At 41.4% G+C, this 15,501-nt stretch overlaps 1 protein-coding gene across 4 annotated transcripts in view; it reads left to right on the top strand.

Moving 5' to 3' along the window:
- The first annotated feature begins 8,134 nt into the window (after positions 1-8,134).
- The window catches only part of LOC111251320 (adenylate cyclase type 2-like), a 31,597-nt gene continuing 24,230 nt past the window's right edge, over positions 8,135-15,501 (top strand). For 2 of the 4 annotated variants that reach the window (XM_022807787.2, XM_022807786.2), the window contains exon 1: positions 8,135-10,350. The gene's annotated coding sequence lies outside the window, so the exon portion shown is untranslated. Of the gene's footprint in view, positions 10,351-11,274; positions 11,364-13,664; positions 14,045-15,501 lie in introns of all 4 variants that reach the window. The other 2 variants (XM_086990248.1, XM_086990249.1) reach the window with 2 other exon arrangements.

Here is a 15,501-nt window from a genome sequence, read left to right on the forward strand (position 1 = left end):
GAACATATTAGCGATGGCCATACGTAGAGCATTTCTCTAGGTGCACGATAATGAAGAACCAAGTTAAACAAAGAATGATCATTTGCCTACACAATTGTTAGCAACAAACATCCCCTTCGATAGCCGGCTAATTTGCGGTGGCCTGAAGTTGCGCCCGCTGCTACTGAGAGCGCGCCACTGGTACTCGGGTTGGACATTTGTCTCCACTGAGCGTTTACCCTCAGCTTGGCGGTATTATCCCACAGTGACTACATATAAACAAACGGTACGTGAAATTACATCTTGGGGACAAGAACGCTTTCGGAGCCAACAATGGCCACTATGGCGCACGGGACTGTGCAATGCATACGTAGATGACGAACGATATTGAGGTTTGTCTTGTTAATTGGCTAATATAGATCGACATGTCACGGCTAGACACTTGTCACGATTATAGATTCACCACAAATATTACAGTTAACTGAGACGATGCCCTCTATCGAATGCCACAGTCATCATGATGCCGTGACGTCATCATTGCTAGCTATTCGGTGGCGAGCATTATGAAAATGACTTACTGGCATAAGTCTGCACGTTGACTAGCATATTCTAGAAGTAAACATGGCATTGGTAAGACGAATGATGCGCGAGAAATCGTCACTTAATAAGCAAATGATCGAAGATGGACGTTGAATAGGTAAATAATGCACGGGGAGCAAAAATTGGTAATTGACTTTTCGTTTCTTCTTCTTCTAACCATCAACTGTGTGAAGTTCAATTCTTCAAGCTTCAATTGAAGTATACGCCATTATTGTTTGCGACCTTCCGCCATTTGTATGAAGACTTATTTATTTCGCTGTTCGAAAGTTCTAAGGTATAAATTTACTGTTTCATTTCTCACTTCAATCGTAGTGTTTGTTTGAACGTGTTGTATGTCTTTTACTATACTTCTCAGTATTGTGGGGGATCTTCCACAAGACTCGTTTTCTCTATCAAAAAATATCCCTGTTCAAACATCTTAAATCAACGGGTCTCGGTCTTCCCATCTTTCATCGAACGCAAGGTCCGCACGAGCAGTTGTATTGCAGAAGCAGATGGAACTCATACTCGTAAACCTCTCGAATTTCTGCAAGTCGCCTATTAGGAAACTAAGCAATTGGATCCGCAATAAAGGACCTAGATCTCAAAGAGTGAGAAAGTTTTTTGAACGCAAAAAAGCTTCCCGAAATGTCATACTATTACAAAATAATGCTACTTTGAAACACAAAATACAAATTTCATACTGTACGACCTCAACTAAAGCTTCGCTTGGAGCTGTTGCCGAGCTTATTTATGTGTGCTAAAGAAGTGTGCTTTGATTTCGACTTCGCCTCATAGAAGTTTGCTCCTTAAGAAGTTCACTTATGCTTAGCGAAATTGAAAACGTAAACTCAAGCCAAAACTCTGATAACAGAGGTGATACCTTTTCTGGGGGTGAAGACATATGCCTGTAGAAAAAAACGACTTCTTCAAATAATAAATAATAAAAACAATAGGAAGTATAGCAAATTGGGATATGCTCATTTTCAACAAACACTTTCAATGCAAAAGTCCAAACCCTGCTTTCATGTTAAACGACCCTTAATTCATACTTCTATACACTGGTATTCCTCTCATCATTTGATAGATTGTCGAAGTTGTCAAAGTGATTTAAAAAATACCCGAAGCTTTAACTTAAACCTTTTCTCGTCGAAGCGAGTAGGGAACTTTGGAACATCAATCATAGGAGGGGCATCCCGTTTTTTTTTCAAGCAAAAAGATATTAATTTTAAATAAGAATATCATCAAACTTTTATCATTTTGAGATGTACACACGTCAGATATTTGGTGCACTTTAGTATTTTCTTGATCCGGAGCTGGGCCTGCATCGGATGGCTAACTACTATGTTCGTTAGATTCCTCGTCATTTAAATTTTATCTAAACCATATGAGGTAAAGTTATCAACTCGTGTTTCGACCACAGCTTCATTTACCCCAAAACCGCATTTTCAAAAGATGACTCAAATCATGTTACATTCTATACAAAAACTCACATGAAGAAATATCGTATAATGACCCTTAAGACGATGTGGGCCTATATAGGCCACCACATTTTGCTCGATGCTAACGGCTACAGACTACAATTCAACCTAATAAAAATGTTGTATGCGTATATATTTTATGTTAAAGTGAGGCGTTGTATAATCTTACCTGTTGTACCTGTTTTCAAAAAAACCTCGGTGCCTTGATCAGGAAAACGAAGCATTTGGACAAAATGGCGCTGCAGATTTATGTACCACATGGTAGATAATTACGATCCTGGACCAGAATGTGCAATGAATAATTATTTATACTAGAATCACCTATTCAAATTTCACGCTTGTCAATTTAGCTTTGAAGAATGGTGCTCGTGCTACTTCTCACGTCTCGCTCAAAACACAACTCGTGGACGTGTCTGTACCTGAGCCATTTAGGACTCAGTGTTACACTGCGCAGGAGGACTTCACATAGACCTTTGGTAGAAAAATCACAATCTTTCGCCTGCCTGACCTGACAATGAATGGCTGTACAGCACGGTCTTGTTTTTTTGTCATAATCACAGCCCGTTCAACAAAGAAGCGTTTTCCCTACTGTTTTTGTTCGATGATAAACTTCACTTGATGTCTACATAGCCTTACTTCCGGCCCATATAGCCCCACTTTGTGGTGCTTTATTCGTAAATCGAGCACGTATATTTATTAACTCATGAATATTCCATACGTGTTGACATATGCAACACAGCTATCGGTGAATTTTGGAAAGAATTGTCAAAACTAATGGAAATAATCTAGGAAAAATGGGATGAGCGACATGCCGTGTCCTTGAATCCATTCGAATACATGTGGCTTTTATCGAAAGTGAAGCCCGGTACCATGGTTTACCAAGCGCATCAAGAACTTGGCTCAAGTAGAGTAATAATAGCTTTAACCTGACCAGACAAAATACATTTTGAGGGTAAAAAAAATTGATTTTTCGTAAAGCTGGACAAAGGCTCTTCGTTTTCGTACACATGCGCCCTTGACAAATCGTTGTGCTTATCGTTGCCTTTTACTGATTATCATAAGCCATGTCTAGGGTTATTCAGACCCCGTACCTTTCGTCAGAAGGTTGGGTGGGCGTAGGTGCTTATTGATCGACGGTGCAAGGCTCGCTAGTGATAATGATAAAGCTAGCAATACAAATAGAAGACATTCGTGTAGAGTTCAATGGAAATACCAAAATATAGCTAAGTAAAGGTAGGTGTTGGCATAAAATTATTTCCAATATGGGTTCATTGCGAATATGAAGTAAAGTACCAACTATTAGAATGATTATCATTATGATCATCTGTTTCATCCTGGAGGAAAATCAACTGTATTTACCGAAATAAATTTTTTTTTTTTCTTTTTTTTTTAAACGTGCCTTGTAGGATGTCTATGCAGTATGTTCAAAATGAACGGAATAGTTAGTGCTAAATGAAATGACTAACATAATCTCCTTTAGTTCTGTCTGCAGGTTCCATGGTATTATTGTATCAGGAGATCATTCATACAGACGATGATCCTTGCCCTAATCAGTGAGACTTAACAGCTATACTCCTTTAAGGAAGATACAAAGATTGATCACTTCTAGGTTAAATAATCTCAACCAAAGAGCTTGTGTCACGTAATATAATAATACGCACTCCTAGATTATGAGATAAAGGTCGCATAGTTTTGATCATCTATCTGAAAGGGCTATATTTCCATTTTTAATCAAAAACGTAATGGTTACTGTCTTACACACTATTTCCGTTCCATGATATATATTGTAAAGGCAAAATTCAGAAACATCGTTACAAATAAAACATTAGAGCTACCTCTCAAGCATGCAGTGGCCTGATGACAAGGATATGACGCAACAGGATAGGTAATTATATAGTGTGCCTTAACTTAATCAGATGTACGTATTGCAGACACATGCATCTATGCGACTGCTGCAGCCTCGTTTCCCCCGACCATATCTCTATGTTTCCAAGATGTTCGAATTAACAGCTAGCCTTTACCACGAAATGCCCAGGGACTCTCGACCCAATTTACCTGAGACTTTCCGTCTGTTGGCTATCTCGTACCACTTATACTGGGTGATACAGTTTTGTCAGCGATGCGTTTTTAATCGGAACAGACGTAGACACACTGAATTCGTGGCATCGAAATGCCATGGATGATTATGATGGCGAAGATGAAGAAAAACTATGAAGAAATCGAGAAGTGGTAAAGCTTAAAAAATATCTCGGCAGATCGTTGAAAGCGATCACTCTGATCCATCGTGTACTGTTCGCACGTCGTCACGTAACACAACAGATCTCCGTCCGCTCAATTATACTATTCTTCTATTGATCTGCTCTCCCATTTAATCGTTCCGGCTGAGTCTAGTCGATACCGTGCACAGTAGATTGGCTATGCTATATATATGTAGAGTGTATATGCCCCACTACCCTGCGCAACGTGGAGGAACACGTCTGTGGTTCACGCAGAGACGGGCTCTCGGTTCAGTAGATCCGCTCGAGATAGAACCCGCTGAGTGGTGGCTATTGCCAGTCTGATGTCGATCTAAAGAGACATACTAAAGCGAGATCCTAAAGAAACGTTTACGGTGATTCATTCAGCGCGTGGTTGCTTCGTGCGAACGCCGCTGCGGACAGGACGTTAGGAGGTCCCACAAAGCCTAAACGTGATGATTTTCAGACGCGCGACAGAACTGCTGCGCGCACTTCACGCATTCACGCAGACTTCTTACTGTAGTCCCAATAATCCCCTTTCTGTTTACACTGCGCCATATGTACACACTGCACTTACTGTGAAAGCTATGGCTTTTTTTTGCAGTAATCATTGACGAACTTATAAAATAGCCACTCTTTGATCTGGACCTTGCGGTACGGTCTGAGCCGAAATGAATTCAGACGGGTCCTCCGAGTTTAGCGCCCGGGTCCATTTGGCCGTTAGCATTTGACCACCTCTTGCATTCTCGGCTAATTTCTTCGTTCAAGTAAGTTCGTATGGGCGTTATTCTAAATCTAGGTTGTAACAGACGACGTTTTTCATAACACTGGGATGTATGTAGCCTATGACCTAAGGCTGAGGAGAAAGCGACAGCTCCAATAACGCTGCGCAGAAGCTTATTCTTCACATCCCGATCGTTTTTGCATGTTATAGACAGCAAACATGGTGTCCCCGCTCAAATGGCCAAGACATATAAGGCAATCTAAAATATACTGCATTAGGTTACTCTAAGTAATGTTCTTAGAAATCTACTCTAGTTTCACTTATGGTTGTTTCGTTTTCAACGAATAGCGACACGTTTATGCGGCTGATTAGTTGTAGGGAAGCTGACAGACCCCTTTCTTTGTTCCTTCCTTAGAATCGTCTCTTGGCAAAAAAAATACTAATCGTCCCAAGTGGTTTGCTTTATATATGCGCATGCAACCCAGTTGTTTAAAATAAGCTCACTAAACTTTCATTTAAATTAGTCCTATACGTTCCAACAATTCAAGGAACAATTCTGATTAAATGGGCATGAGCGATTTGCCGATTGCACAGAAAATAATAGGCGCTCAGACCCAAATCGATACAACCGATAGTCACACATTGACCAGGGCACAACACGCCTCACGTAATAAAGTATGGGGACGTAAAGATTGTTTCCATGTAGGATGCAGTACTGTTATTGAACGTCCACCGACTGCGCCTTCAAAGACGTACTCATTGAACATAATCGCCATCTTAATTAGTTTGCTTAATTGTTAGCTAAAGCGCAACGTCACCTGTACGGCCCATAATGTTATCCATCTGCTTTAAAGTGATGACTTTCAATTCAATTGTCTCTTGTTGTATTTGCCCATCATGCGGTATTATTTTATATATATATGTATATATATATATATATATATATACATATATATGTATATATATATGTATATAGCACAAGTAGAAAGCAGACAAGCGGCGAGCTTGTTCAATGTGCTGTGAAAGATATCCATCTACAACGTACTTGGTGTATAGCCTTGCATCATAGTGATGAACTTGTACTGAGAGATTTTTAGCACAATGTACATGACATACGGCCTAGCAGCAACAACATTTACTAACAATAAGCTAATATAAATTACTTTTTAATTTTTTCGAGGATTGATGGGTGACACAGATTTAAATTTAAGAACACATATCGCGCACATTGCCAGCTAATGTAGTTAAGTTTGTAACGATTTTTTGAATATTCGAAGTTCTATTAGGCTTTAAGTACGAGTACACTGATATGAAATTAGCTTAAGGAAGAATCATCCAATGATACGAAGATAAAGTGGAACTTCTCGTGTGCTAATCGATTTGAGGTTTATTATGATTTTATTTTTTTTCTTTGAAGGTTTTTCACGAAGTTAAATCTTTCTAGGCATGGCGTTGCCGCTTGATTTTTCCCCGTCAAGCCAAACCCGAACATCAAACCTAATGGTCAAAAAGATTTACTAAGATCGGCGACAGCGGCAGTACACTTGAGCTCGGGAAAGCGTTTTAAGCATTTGCAGATAGGTTTTTCGAATACGGGAAAAAGCTACGTAAAAATTGCACCAGTTGCCGGCCGTTGATGCCTGATACCATTATAGCAGGCGTATCTTATGTGTATTTTTGCCACCATTTATCTCGTGTCGTGATAGCTGCACAAAGTTGACGAACGGTTAGCCCCTAGCACTAGATATACCGCTGAATTGTCTCTATTGTATTTGGCTTCCGCCTCACGGGTAAGCATTGAGATGTCTGTAAATTTTAGGTTCGTAGTCTGATTTTTACGTCCGTCGTTGGTAACGGAACTGAGTTTACATAATATTATCGCATTCAAGCTTAATTTAGTGCCAATGTTTATGCTGTTATCAAAGATGAAGGTCATAGTTGTTACGTACGGGAAACAAACGAGTCTACCCTTGAACTAGACCATTCCTTCTGAGAGAATACTGCAAATACCTTTTTTCTTTAAAAAAAACTAGACCACTAAAAAACCGTTCAGCTCGTTGAGGGTCAAATGTCCTGGGGCAATAACTACTCAACACTATTCCTCTAACTACATCGAACAGAAGCAAGAGTATTTGTAGAACAAAATCAATAAGTGGGGAAAAGAAATATCTAAAATGCTTATTTTCTGGTTACTGACTCACGAATCAGCTATCTAACAGGGATTTTATAGTAGAGTTCGAAGCAGTCTTCTTCACTGTTTAGCAACATTATCGGTCTGCCCATGGTGGCAAGTTTGCGGTGGGCAATTTACGTTTCATTCTATCCAGAAATGACAGAATGATGAAATTCGATTCAATATTTTCCTCGCTATTTGGCGTGGATCTCCGAAACGATAGATTTCAGCACGTAGGGGTAATCAATGAAGCGCACACACGCATACGCTTTACCTGAAATATTGACGATGCAAATAATTATACATATCATAATACTAGTAAATATGTAGGCGTACATTAAGGCCTACTGTTTGTATTAGTCGTGATACGATTTAAAAAAAAGCGGGTTTGACGCATCATTAATGACACTTCGTGTACGTAACGCTGCAGGACTTCTATTCAGTGCAGTAATGAAGAGGATACCAACTGCATTCAGTGCTGAGGTCCGAGTTAGTCTGGAGCTGGTTTTAAGGGCCTCATCATCATATCTACTGAGTTCGTTCTCCCGTAATACTAGTCTTAGGGACGACTAGAAAACATAAAACAAAAATTACACCCGTGTTTCAACACAGTTCGTTATTAATCGCAGCTCGTCGTCTTTTCGTTATTAAGAACTAAATGCACGCGCACAAACGGCCGCTCGTCGTACGGACAACGACGTTGTCGTGATACTTCAGCTCAATAGTGCGCGATCTGCATTCAGCGTCGAGCCTCACATCTGCTTGTCTGCGTTATCGTCTGGTCTCCGAGTATAGTTATGGACTCGCCCGCCGCAACCAACCTAATTCCTGCATACACATATTACTTAACTCCTTGCCACTTACCACAGCATGAGATAGCGCCCTTTCCACGTGTGGTAACCGTCGATAGCTGCTGTTACGGTGTCTGTCGCTGCATGCTGTCTATCTACCTACCGCTCTTGTACTGAACTGCTGTGTTAGCAGTCGGCGAATCATCGTATCGCCCTTTCTCGACGTGCGCGGCTCACGGCGGGCTCTACGTCCTCGACCGTCGAGCCCCGTCAGTCCACGGGCCGGTCTCGCATTCGCTATCTCACGAGTCCGTCCACACGTCAGGTTGACTATTGTTCGAGGGAGTGAACTGTGAATGCCCCCCCTGTACATGTAGGCTACGCACGGATAGACAGGTTTTTTGCAACTGGAGTCGGTTCTGTTGATTGCTTCGTTCGTTTGCTGACTAATTAGTAGCCTAGAGGCGTCTTAGTGGTTTCGTGGGTCAATTGTCGATACCAGTTTTCTTTGTCTTGTTCCCGCTGCGGTAAAAGAGAGAGCCCCACCGTTGGCCGCACCTGAGTACTAGACCGAGCATTGGAAGTGCGAGAGACTTCACCGGAGACACAGGTTCGGCACTTACTCGTATGGCGCAAAGCAACAAGACGGCACAGCAGCGAAGGAAGAGTCGTACGTGGAGACAACCATCTAACAGTATTTGCGCTGCGGCTCTCTGAAAGGCTTGCGGCGAAACGCGCGAAGCAACGAGAACAAGAGGGAAAAGAAACAAAAGCAAGTTCCGCAACCTTTAATATTGTCGATTTCACTAGTCCTCTAGTTACTGTACAATAGTAAGAGTCGCTATCTGTTACGTATCGCCACCGCCACGGTCATCCTGGATCGCTGCGTAGCTCTTCACCGCTTTCTGCTCTGCGGCCTCTATCAGTCCTCTTGTTATAGCTAAGATTAACGATTTTTTTTGAAGACAAACGAAGCTTCGTCGCTCGAGTAACAGGAAAAAGGCAAGTTGGAGAAAGTCGAGAACCGGGGTAAAGCCCGTCGAACAAGCGGCGAACACCACTCGGATCGAGACGACCTAATAAATATATCAGTGGAAGTAAAACCGAATGCCTTGTAAAAGGGTGGAATCAATAGTACCAACTGTGTCAACTCTGTTAGTCAGCGGCAGAGCGGAGAAATTCAAGGAAACCACGACTGATCCCACACGAAGCTCTCCCGTCTTCCGATTTCTCCATACCCAGACAACTCAACTGTCCTACCAGTAGGTGTCTACTGCATTACTAGCCAACGTTAGCGTCTTCGGTATGTTTTCGGGTTTGTGAAAGATCCAAATGGATAGCCCAACGATAACGTTGTAGTCAAGATTAAGCGAATGTGGGTAGGCAACAAACTGTCTGACTATAGGAGGTATCTTTCGAACAATCGTACGACTGAAGCTACGAAGAAGATTAGCCTTTTTGTGCGCTCTTCGTGCACAACGAAAACTTACCTTATGAGTGTGTGACGCAACGCAATTTGTCATGGGTTGAATTCTGTGCAGGCGGTTAATGGCCAATACTCTGAGATAAGTTACGATACGAAAATTTCGTAGTCTCTACAAGCATCTCTTTGAAGACTCCCTGTAACCCGTGTTCTCTAGTGTGGGAGGAAATCCCTTGCTTCTCGCGAGACGCTATCGTAACGCCGATATCGGTGTCTGTTGACTGCCTGTTGAATACCCAGCCGACAGAGCATATAGATAAGAAGCAGTGTCGTCGATGCAAAAGCGAGATTTCCTGGCAACATCTTTTGCCGCTTTTTGTGGACGAAAAGCGCTGTTAAGCAGTTGTTGTAGCAGCAGCAAAACCGTTGCTTAAAGAAGAAACTTGCCATATGCTTCTACCCGTCGTCTATTACGTATGCATATACATAGTTATCGTCATGCATCTTAATTACAAATATAAGGCATCCGCTATTACCATATTCGACGTATGTCTCACGTCGATTAATTGACCTATTCTTAAGTAAGTTATCGTGTAGCACAGTGTCATCGAATGCGGTCTTCTGATCTGAAGAATTCCAAGCACGGCGTCCATCGAAAGCCGTTTATGCACAAATCACAGTTATCGCGGCTGCAGAGTGAAGAGTGCTTTTGTGATGCCGGCGCCTGTGCATCAGGTGTGATCTAAGATCGCGTATATCATGCGCCGTACGGATACGTCGCGTTTAGGAATTCTGTGCGTTTCATGCATGCGTCTCTGGTCAACGATAGCAAATCGCTTGTGATTTGGTGATGCTCTTGAACAGCTGTGACTGATTCTCCGAACTAAACGGTTATTTACCTGCTTTTACTTGACGGTACGGCTTTGCTGACCGACACACAAAAATAAAAACAAAACACTTAAGGTGAGCGCTTTACCATAGGAAGGACATTTTTTATTCTACGTACGAAAAAGTGCCCGCTAAACTAAGACGAAAGGTTCGCTTGTGACATTTAAGTTTGTGATACTCTATTAGAATGTAAATCCGATAGCACGACCGCAAAACTGAACACGGACTAGCTGAAGCGGGCCCTTGGCACTTATAAGCTAATTGTACTAAAATCGCTTCCCAGCAGTATGTAAATCACAGAATTTATCACAAACTATTGTACGGACATCTTGAAATAGTCAAACAAAAAGATACGAACAAATTTTCATATTGTGCTCCTACGATTATCTTCTAAGCTCTGTAGAGCTTTCCCTCAAAGAAAATTCGATACGACTGCTAAACACGCGCATTAGGTTCTATCAAAGAAAAGCCCCTGTCAGTCCATCCGGGTCGTTGTGAACTTCAACGATACCTCCAGAACCGCAGCGTAGTTTATATAACAGTTCACCTAGAAAGATATAACAAATGTACTTATTAATTGCAAATGATCTCAACGGAACACTATTTGAATAGGGTTAGAATATTTTTCAAACAGTCCTGACGGAATAGTCACGACTCTTCATCATGGCTGGTGCTAAATACTCGTTTCGCAAGCTAGAATGCGTACAGCTTACAGGGTAAGATCATTAAAAAGATGAGATAATTATCGAGCCTCGATTGTACCTGTGCTTCGCAACGCCATAACGCTTCACTTTGTCTTGATTACGTGGACTAATTGTTGTAATTGCGCTCCGTCTGAATAGTCGAAAGGAAGGTTAAATTGTGCTTAATACTGATTCAAGAGGTCAACTTTTGCTTAAAAGCTCGATATATATACATACATACATACATACATACAGCTTCTTTTATTTTGTATTCCACGGATTGATTCTTCCAAGCTCACTCTTTGTTTGTCATTAGGCTGTCCGTACTTTGGCCTGGCGCCTGGGTTAAGCCTTTGACTAAAGACGCCGGAAGTTGGCTATGCAAGCACCGCGACGCGATTTGAGGTAAATGAAATCTTTTCTTGCCTCGAAGTAACGAAGTACGTTATGTGTAGGTCGTTACGATCCAAACAGGAATATATACCCACCCTGGTGTCATAAATCAATTCGTCATGATTAATAGGTGTGATGTTACACTTCAGTGAGACTGCAAATTGTTCTGGTTATTTAATGTTATATCATTCAAGCTTAGATGTCCCTAAGTTATTGCTTGCAACAAAAGCAGTTCCAGTTGCTTCCGTTGAGCTGGGTTTATCTTACGATTGAAGTTAGGAAGCAACAGTAGTCAACTGCAATATCATAGTAATTAGTTCTATTCCCCCTATATATATATATATATATATATATGTATATATATATATATATATGTATATATATATATATATATATATATATATGTATATATGTGCGTGTGTGGGTAAGATGAGATAGTCTGCGAAAGTTAGAAAAGCAAAATGTACAAAAATCATTGCTAAAGATAAAGAGGGCTTAAATATACGATTCATTTGTAATTAGGTCACCCTAAGGCGCCTTTTGTACTTCTGTAATAATCCATTAAAAGCATACCACAAAATACTTTATTAATTAGTAGTGATAATATTAATAGTGAATAAAATTATCTAATTAATAAGTACAGAAACCATGGTGTTACATGTATACCAGCATTATAAGAGTATGAAGATACTATGCCTCCTGTTACGAATGTCCTGCGCTGCACTGGCCAGGCATATCGCCTTCTGCTTCAATAGATGAACCTGATAAAATACTGACTTTTCAGCTGTCAGAAACGATTGAATTACTTTCCTCTCTCTCTCTATATATATATATATATATATATATGTGTGTGTGTGTGTGTGTGTGTGTGTGTGTCCTGTATACCGCAGAATCGATGTGACGGCTCGCGGTACGTCCCATGGTGACAGCAACGGTGTTGTCGAGATGATTTCTTGATAATGGTTGATGATGATTGTGGTGGATGGAGGTGGTTGATGGCGCTATTTTTCGTGCCGAGACTCGCTCTTAACCAGGGAGCAGTTGGCAAGCGGCGACGGATATTTGGTTCCGCGGTAAAGGTTTAGTCTCCGGCGCGCCACGCTACGACATACGGCGCCACGCGGTGCTGAGCCCCGATGCCCTACTCTGGTTGTCGTTGGCGGCAACATTGCTGTTCCTGTTGCCATCAAAGTCAAAGATACCGTTTGTACAAGCTGATTACGTCCGTGGCTGCTTTCGTGTCCGATTACAATCACAATATTAGACACTGCTTGTGCTGGCGACGTTGCCGAGCTACTGGTCCGCGTGTCGGGAATGAGGACGGAGATAATACCGAAGAGAACGACAGTAAAAGTTACGTCAACATAAAACGCTTAATGCTAGCCTAATACGCGTTACTATATGCACATACGTGTTGATTACGTTGATAATGTCACAACCTTAATGGATGTTCTCGTATTGTCCAAGGGCAGAGGTAGGGGCACGAATACAGTTATAGATGTACCCAACAATGTGAGGCTTATTTAAAAGCATATTTTGAATAAGACCTGCTGACGGTCACAGCTGACAGATAGACAATGTTGATTGCAAGGTTTCTAGGACGTTTCTAGGACAAATAACCAAATGAGAAAGAGGTAAAACGACGAGAAAAAAAAACGTTTTGGAACATTGAATGAATTTTTTGGTAGACAAAGATATTTCGTTTGATGAGACAAAGAATGCAAAGAGCAAACTGAAGAGATTTGATTAAGTGATGTGGACATTGGGGATTTTCATTGTGGACGCAAAGCAAATGAACCGTTAGTTCTATCTATAATGACATGGGGTTTGCCATAACACGATCAAGTGAAAGCTGTACTTCTAGAATATGGAGTCGCTCGACGGTTATTATCTCGGTGATGATTTGAGTGGAAACGAGAAATAAAGATGCCATCTATAACTTGCGACCTTCGAAACTTATTCTAGAGATGCGTAGAAGTCTACGTAACTTGCCAATAACTAGCCAGTTAATAACAATATACTAAGGGTAACTTTTTTGCTTGTCCGTTGTACGGAACGCTTAGGAGAAATTTATTGGCGTCGTTAGTTAATCACTACTACTACTACTACTACTACTACTACTACTCGTCGCTACTTAATAACTAGTCTGATGAGAAATATAAAAATCGATTAAATATTTCGTAAATTTAATCCCACTCTAAATACCTATGTTAACAATAGGACAGCGTTTAATAAGGGTGCCAATATGAATTAAAGCGTACTTTTACAGAATAGTACAGCATTATTTTTTTTTTCTTTTTCTCTTTTTCACAGAGTTGATTTCGAATTGCGGCTGTTTAAGGATAAGTAAGCTGGCACAGTCTCCCTACCGTATTCAACCACTCACGTTATCATATCGCCCGTTAGCCAGCCGCACGGCTAATCTCGATTTGGGCAATGTATTATGACTTACAGAAAGCCATCGATTTTCTAAGATTAAACGCACTCACAAATAAGTTCGTGTCTATCTATAGGAATATGAAATTTTTAAAGCCTCGAAAAGATCGACAAACGGTAATTCGGTCAACTAACTGATTCTGTTGAAGATGCGGCCGGTATTAACGGAGCCGCCTGCGACGTAGTTTCAATCTCACTGGACGTCTCTCGAACGGCTAGCGGCATTTGACACGTGAGACATACGAAAAGCCCCTCAGGTATTCGGCATTCCAGTTCTCCGAACTCATCCTCACATTGTATGCCCCCTTTTATCTATCGTCCGTGACGTGAGACCTTCTATAAACGTTTGCTTTTCATTCCTTTTAGGCGATTAGCTAAGTAGGTGATTAAGAAGCGCTTAACAAACTGTCGACTGCCCATGTTTCGAGGATCGTGTTTACACTATATAGTGATATATATCTTGCTCAAAATAATAAGCCACAATGAACATTGATATACCATTGAAGCGAAATAGAAATTAGGTGAAGTCAACGTTATTTTGCTTTTTAACGTCTTCAGAATCACCTCTCGAACAGCATAGAGTATCTGTTCTGCCTAGAGCTATTTTTAGTTAAGGCGCAGATAAGGGGTCATCTGTTGTGAGTTACCGCTTTACGTAGACTCTAACCTGACAACATACGTTCCAGGTCGCGTACAAGCTTGTCTTTAAGAGGGGATGCATAGCAAATTATTTTCTGCGAATTTACAATTATTGTTGCAGTATGCAGTTCTCCGAAAGAGCGATCGCGTAATTCTCTTGAGTGACTGCAGCTGTTGCTCGTTCTATAGTGTTTGCCCTTTGTCCGAACAATGCGGCATTCATTAACTTATATGTATTATTATTAGGGAATAGCCCAACATAAGAAAACTTCGACGAAGACATCGGTGTCCGTTCAGGGACAAAAGAACAATGGATAAATTTGGATAATGAATATTATGGCAAGCTATAAATATGGTTGTGACTGCGTCTCAGTTATCGGTAGATGTAACTGTCAATTGTACGCCGTAACAATCGGCTAAATGCACTACAGGCTTTCGATTGGGCAGTTCGTCGGTCAGAGCTTCAGAGAGATTCAGGCCATCGTTCGGGGTCTATGGCATACTCACGAATCATACGATCTTAGTCGTTTGAGTCGTGAGTCTGCGTAAGGCTGCAGTCACATACGCAAACGGTGACAAGGATCTCTGTTTATCTTTGCCTCTTCCCATTATAGCATGCGGGCCGGTAACGTGCACGCTTGCCTTTCCTAAACCTTTCGATTGGCACTGAAGTTAGGTATTGAACGTCACATATGACAACCACGCCTTTCAGCGCGTGCAAGCGCTTGAGCTATCGCTGATCTAATTCCCAAATGTTGACGCCCGCGCCAACTCTCAAGCAAGTGTTACAGCAGTATTGGAGAAGTTCGTTCATCTTTTGACCCTGAATTAAAAAGCATTGAGGAACACGAAACCGGGTACATCAGGCTCGGAATCGAATTCCCCAAGCGCGGGTCCTTCTGCCGGGTTCGCCTAAACTCGGTTAGCTTGGGGTCATCGTCCTCTGTGACAAATATTATTATTTTAACTAGCTAAACTAGAAGCTTACTGGACGTTCTTGTGACGCATACAATCTTCAGCTAGGTCCGTCTGTCCGGCAATCAGTCTTTACGGGCTTTCAAGCGTCGCGTTCGCC

Source organism: Varroa destructor, unplaced genomic scaffold (assembly GCF_002443255.2).
Source record: "Varroa destructor unplaced genomic scaffold, Vdes_3.0 BEIS01000005.1, whole genome shotgun sequence".
Lineage (NCBI taxonomy): Eukaryota > Metazoa > Arthropoda > Arachnida > Mesostigmata > Varroidae > Varroa > Varroa destructor.